The sequence below is a fragment of the Psammomys obesus genome, unplaced genomic scaffold (genome assembly GCF_907164565.1).
Source record: "Psammomys obesus unplaced genomic scaffold, mPsaObe1.curated_primary_1811, whole genome shotgun sequence".
NCBI lineage: Eukaryota > Metazoa > Chordata > Mammalia > Rodentia > Muridae > Psammomys > Psammomys obesus.
This window is the reverse complement of record NW_026585580.1, coordinates 8,364,351-8,371,426: the sequence shown is the minus strand read 5'-3', so window position 1 is coordinate 8,371,426 and position 7,076 is coordinate 8,364,351.

Sequence of the window (7,076 nt, the reverse complement as noted above, 5' to 3'; positions counted from 1 at the left end):
GTTTTTGATTTTAGGTTGATGTCTTCGATCCACTTGGACTTGAGTTTTGTGCAGGGTGATAGGTATGGGTCTATTTGCATTATACATAGTGATATACAGTTAGACCTGCATAAGTTGTTGAAGATGCCTTCTTTATTCCATTGTATATTTCTTGTTTCTTTATTAAAAATCAGGTGTCCATAGGTGTGTGGCTTAATGTTATAGTCTTTGACTCAATTCCACTGATCAACATGTCTGATTTTATGCCAATACCGTTCGGTTTTTATTTTATGGCTCTGTATTAGAGCTTGAAATCAGGGATGGAGATGCATCCAGATATTTTTTTTAATTGTATAGAATTGTTTAACAGTCATCATTTTTGTTTGTCTGTTTTTCTACATGAAATTGAGTATTGCTTTTTTAAGGTCTGTAAAGTATTGCATCAGAAATTTGATGGGATTGCATTGATTGCATAGATTGCTTTTGGTAAGATGGTCTTTTTTATTATGCATGAAACAGAGTTGTTTCTTTGAAAAAATCTGCAAGATAGACATACCCTTATCCAAACTAAATAAAAGACAGAGCGAAAATATCCAAATTAACAAAATCAGAAATAAAAAGGAGGATGTAACAGCAGACACTTTAAAGAATTTAAACAGCAGAAGAAATTTAAAGAATCATTATGTTTTTCTTCAAAAAAACCTGTGCTACACACATTTTAACATTTAAAAGAGATGAAAATCTACAGAGTCAAGTAACCTAGGCCCTTGGAGCCTCATAGAAACGGAATGACCAAGAGCATGTTTGGACGAGGCCTAGACCCCTTCACGTATGTAGCAGATGTGCAGCTTGGTCAACATGTGGGTCCTCCAACAGTGGAAGCAGGGGCTGTCTCTGACTCTGTTGCCTACCATTGGATCTCTTTTCTCTAGCTGAGCTTTTTTTTTTTTTTTTTTTTTGGTCAGGGCCCGGTGGAGAGGATGCTCTTTTTTCTGCTACTATGTGAGATGCTAGGGTGGCTTCCCTTATGGACCTTCCCTTCTCTGAGAAGAAGGAGAGGGGGCATGGGAGGAAGGGTACATGAGGATGGGACTTGGAGGAGAGCAGGGAGGGGGCTGAGGTCAGGTTGTAAATAATCAAATAAATAAATAAATGGAAGAAAAAAGGACAATTTTCTAGATAGATGCCAATTACCAAAGTTAAATCAAAATCAGATAAACACTTAAACAGACTTATAACCCCTAATGAAATAGAAGCAGTCATTAAAAGTCTCCCAACCAAAAGAAAGCCTTGGGCCAGATTGTTTTAGCATAGAATTCTACCAGAATTTCAAAGAAGAGATAATGCCAATACTCCTTGAATTGTTACACAAAATAGATAAAGAAAAACTCTGCCAAAATCTTTTTTTTTAATGAAGCCACAGTCAACCTGATACCCAAACCACATGAAGATTCAACAAAGGGAATTACAGACCAATTTTTCTCATGAACATAGATGTAAAAATACTCAATAAAGTGCTTGCAAACGGAATCCAAGAACACACCAAAAAGATCATTCACCATGACCAAGTTAGCTTCATCCCATAAATGCGGGGATGGTTCAACAAATGAAAACCTCTCAGTGTGATCCACCATGTAAACAACCTGAGAAAAAGAAAGAAAGAAAGAAGAACATGATCCCATTAGATGCTGAAAAGAATGACAAAATCCAACATTCTCTCATGATAAAATTCTTGGAGAAATCAGGGATACAAGGAACAAGTCTAACATAAAAACAATTTACAGCAAGCCTATAGCTAACTTCAAAGTCAATGGAGAGAAATTCAAAGCAATTTCACTAAAATCAGGAACAAGTTAAGGTTGCCCACGCTCTCCGTATCTATTAATGTGGTACTTGACATTCTACCTCGAACAGTAAGACAACTAAAGGAGATCAAGGGATTCAAATTGGAAAGGAGGAAGTCAAAGTATTGCTATTCAAAATTGATATGATGCTATACATAAGCAACCCCAAAACGTCTTCCACAGAACTCTACAGCTGATAAACACCTCCAGCATAGTGGCTTTGTAAAAGACTAACTGAAAAAAAAATCAACATCTATCTTACATACAAATGACAAAGTGGCTGAGAAAAAAAAAATCAGGGAAACACTTCAAAATAACCATAAATAATATTAAAAAATATCTTGAGGTGACTCTAATCAAGCAAGTGAAAGACTTTTATTACAAAAACTCCATGTCTCTGAAGAAGGAAATTAATGTAGATATTAGAAGATGGAAATATCTCCATGATCACGGATAGGCAGGATCAACATAATAAAAATTTCTTCAGTTTTTATTATTAGGTTTTGTAATAACTTAGAAGTTTTTGTAAAGGCAAATTACTACAAAATTATGTTCATATATATTTTCATATATATTATTATACATACATACATACATATAGATAGTCAATTATTAATGTTTGTGTTTCAACTCAAGGATTTTCAGTTAACCAGCTTCAGATTTTTTTTAGACATCTGTGTATCATTTTCTCAAAGATGAAAAACTCGGATATACCTGGCTCCATCTTTAACCACCTAGTTCTTTCTTTCTTTTTTGAATGAATGAATGAATTTTACATCCCAATTGTAGACCTCTCCCTATGCTTCTATCAGTCCCACCTTTCCTCTCTCCCCATCTCCCCTCCCCTATTCCTCAGATAAGAGGACAGACAGCCCACCACCACCAGGAGTTCCATAAGAAAACTGAAAGACCCAACTAACCAAGACCTAGAGGAGCTTGTGGAGACTGAAGCACCAACCAAGGACCAAGCACAGAATGGTCTTAGGTGCACTACACAGATGAAGCAGATGGGCAGCTCCCGGTTCCTGTGGGTTCCCTAGTAAGGGAGCAGGGCTCTCTCTGACATGGAATCTGTTGCCTGCTTTCTGATCACTCCTCCATGGCAGGGCTACCACCTAGATCTTTCAACTGTCAACTGTTTAACTAAGATTTATTAATTGAACATATTAATTTTTGTGGTATTTCTGAAGTTGTCCTTTGTCCACCGGTCACAGGCTGCTTTCTTCTCAAGCCAGAGCTGATAGAGGATCACAACCATGGACACTCTTCCTATCCTCTATTAATCACGATTCTGTATAAGAGAATACATAAATGTGGAAGCAGTCTTGAAAAGATAGGCAAGGGGGTATGAATAGCACAGAAGGAGATGAAGAACAGTCAGGAGTACCACCAGACTGCATTACATGAATATATGAAATGTTCAAGGAACAAATTTAATTAATAAATAAAGCAGCAATGAATCATTGTTCTTTCAGTGCAGTGATTTCATCAACTGCCATGATAAGTTGTCCTGGATGTTCATTAAATTATTATTATTTAAATATATGCTTTATACATGCATACATACGTATGTGTGCTACATATAATGTTATGTTGCTTAGAGGAGTTGGTGTTTAATATTTTCTCTATACCCTCAAATAGTCAACATTAAATCAACAGAGTGATAATGCAGGGAGCATAACTTTGAATAATGCTTCCTAGGAAGCACAGTGATCTAAGGGAGTTGTGCATCATCTTACATTTTTCCAGGAAGATGGTGAATTGCCTCAGCTTTTTTTTTTTTTTCTAGACTACCATAATAACTGATTGAGTGCCTTAAGACCAAAACCTCTTCTACAATTCTTATCACAGGTGAAGTCATCTTCCTTTTTCATAATATCACATACCCCATAAAATTGGACAGCGTAGCACCATGCTTACGACCTTTCAATGAACATCAGTTTCTCATTTTGCCATTTATTTTCCATCATTGCCTGTGGTAGCCAATTCCTACCAGCCTCTTCCTGTAAATGCCTGCCACAGCATGCAATTACTCTGCTTCTGTCATGTTTCCCAAGCAGCTTTCCCTGAACTGTTAAGTGCTTGGCTTCTTATCTTTAAATACAGCATTTCTCTGAATTTGAGATCACTGGCTTTGTTATTGATGTTTAACCCTCCTTAGGTATGTATCCACCTTTTTAGAGAAGATTCAAAACATTGTATCTAAAGTACATTGAAGTAGTTCACAACGTTTAAAGCACTTATACTGACACTGCATTCTATTGCTAGCTTTTCCTGCAACTTTCAAACTGCATCAGGGCAGGTCACATTACACTATGGTAAAAAGCATCACCCACATCTCAGTAGGGAGACTCAACGACTGTACACTATACTTCTTTACTTTGCACAAAGAAAACATCTTGACTGCAGAGCTTAAGAGATAGTTCTGAAAATAGCGGAGCAACAGTTAAAATGGAGAAAGAGCATAGCCACCCAAGTGTAGTTAGAAATGCAGGGTTTGAAATGAGCTTCCAGACTGCTGCAAAGGGTCACAGGGGATAACTGTTAAATCACATAAATGAACTTTGTAGGAATCTAAAGATATTATTCAAGTCACATCCTCCAGTGTCCAATAAATGCTACAAGTATCATATGTAATACTATTTTAATATTTATTTGCATGCATGATGAAGTCTCATTCCCTATATATGTTAACAATTCCTGTTGGACCTACAGTAAATATAATTTGCCTTCATATCTCATTAAACAATCCAAACAATCTCATTAACTCAAACCAATAGATAGAGATCCTGATTCAAAAGATTCGGCACCAAGTTTTATTTTGCCATAAACAAAATTTAATTATGAGCTTTCGTTTATGTTTAAAAATAGTTTCCTCACAGCAATTTTCAACCTCGATGTAAGGGGATGTAAGCCTTTTTTGCCGAGTCAACATTTAATTCAACTGGAGAAGACTGTACGAAGCTTTACAACTAAATGAGTAAGAAAACATAAAATACATTCCAGAATTAAGCATTGATTAGCAAGAAGAAAAGCGGAATGTGTAGATAAAAATGTCAGATTTTGAATTTCTCTGCTGTTTCATTATTGTTGATAGTGGCAAACATTATAAATCTCAAGTTTACTAGACAGAATGTCATGCAATTTGTCAAATCCAGTTTAGTGAAAATGAGGCTCATTGCTTACAAAATCACTTTTCTAATCAGCTGGCATGTTTTCTACCACCGCTGCATAAATCCTCAACTAGACACTACAATGAACGTTTTAAATTGCTGGCCATCAGCTTAGACGAAAACATGCATTCTTTCATACTCTATTGTATTTAAGCTGATTGTTAACAAATTTTCTAATAGTTTTCTTTTAAATTTTGATTTATATTAAAATAAGAATAAAGCATGTGTCTACAAATAATCTTAATTTTTTATATACCTTATAATATTCATAAATGTTATGTTTGGAAGAATCCAATATTTCAAGTAAACAGTGGTTCTTAAACTTGACATTTTTAGTTCTGAAGGTAATTTATACTCTGATTTTTGCTATTATTTTATTGTTAATACAATAAGCCACAACCTTTTTTGATTCAGAATGTAAACAAACATCTAAGACCTAGTATTAATTATACACATTAATTTATAATAAACAACTAATATTTAAATGCACAGATGAAAAAGGGTGTTAAAGAAAATAATGCAAACCCCTTTCTACTCATGCCTGGTACCATAACAAGAATTCAGATGGACAGGTCTTGCACCCTAGAGGAAAACCTTTTACCATTAGTATGTAAAATAGAGTATTAAACAGACCCCTACTGACTTATCATTATACTCAAAGATTAATGCAACACTTATCAGAGAAGCCTCTATTTTCATTAGATGGTCCTTAGCACAGTGGCCTACAACTGGTCAAGGCACAAAGAACAAGGAATTGGAATGTTCAACCTTAAATTGAACTTCTGCATTGCATTCACTTATCCAAAGCATCAGGGATCTTTGTGGAAAAGGGGATAAAAAAAGATGGTGGATGACCACAAGGAAACAGGTCTAAGTGCCCCAAAGCCTCTCATGTTCTGCCTTTTGTTATAATGTGGGTCTCTATGTTATTTCCCATCTACTGCAAGAGAAGCTTTTCTGATGAGGGTTCATCAATTCATTCATATATAAATATAATAATACATCATGCAGTAATGTTATTTTTTATATTCATTTAGCTGAATAATGCATGCTTTTCCCAGGGCTCTGATCTGTGGAGCCTTTGGTTCCCAGCCTTATTAACAGTGTTAGGTATCGGTTCTATCTCATGTAGAAGACCCCCACAACCAATCAAAATGCAGAGTTGTGTAGCCCAGTTCTAGTGGATATAACTACAAAATGTTCCCATATCTGAGGCTCAGGTGCCATTGCAGAAGTGAGGTGGAAAGATTATAAAAGACAGGATCAGGTAATTTGCTGACAGAATTTGTCTTCTAGTAGTGTAAGAAGCTAGAACCATAAATCTCACCAAAATATCTGCCTAAAAATGATGTGAGGAAGCACAACACTAATAGACATGTGATAATGAAGAGGGCAGAGCTCATTAGGCCTCAGCCCTAGACAGAGAACTGCAGACAACAATGGAATGCTGAGAGAGCACACCAATTGGTTATCATACCGGCTGGTTTTGTGTGTCAACTTGACACAAGCTAGAGTCATCAGAGAGAAAGAAGCCTCAGTTGAGGAAATGCCTCCATGAGATTCATTGTAAGACATTTTCTCAATTAGTGATAATTGGAGGAAGGCCCAGCCCATGGTGGGTGGTATTATCCTTGGTCTGGAAGAACATGCATGGGGCTGGACCTAGGCAGCCCACACTTAATGTAGCAGACTTGCAGCTTGTTCTTCATGTGGGTCTCCTAACAACCAGAGTGGGGGATTTCTCTGACTCTGTTGCCTGCTTTTGGATTCTTTCCCCCTAGCTGGGCTGCCTAGTCTGGCCTCATGAGAGAGGATGCACCTAGTCTTGCTGTGAGTTGATGGGTGGGCTGATACACATTGGGGAGGTTCCCTTTTCTAAAGATAAGTGGATGGGGAAATGAGGGAGGGGCTGTAAGGGACTAGGAGGAAAAGAGGGATGGGAGCTGTGATCAGGCTGTAAAGTGAATAAATAAATAAACAAAGAAGAAAGGAAGGAAAGAAGGAAGAAAGAAAGGAAGGAAGGAAGAAAGAATGGAAGGAAGGAAGGAAGGAAGGAAGGAAGGAAGGAAGGAAGGAAGGA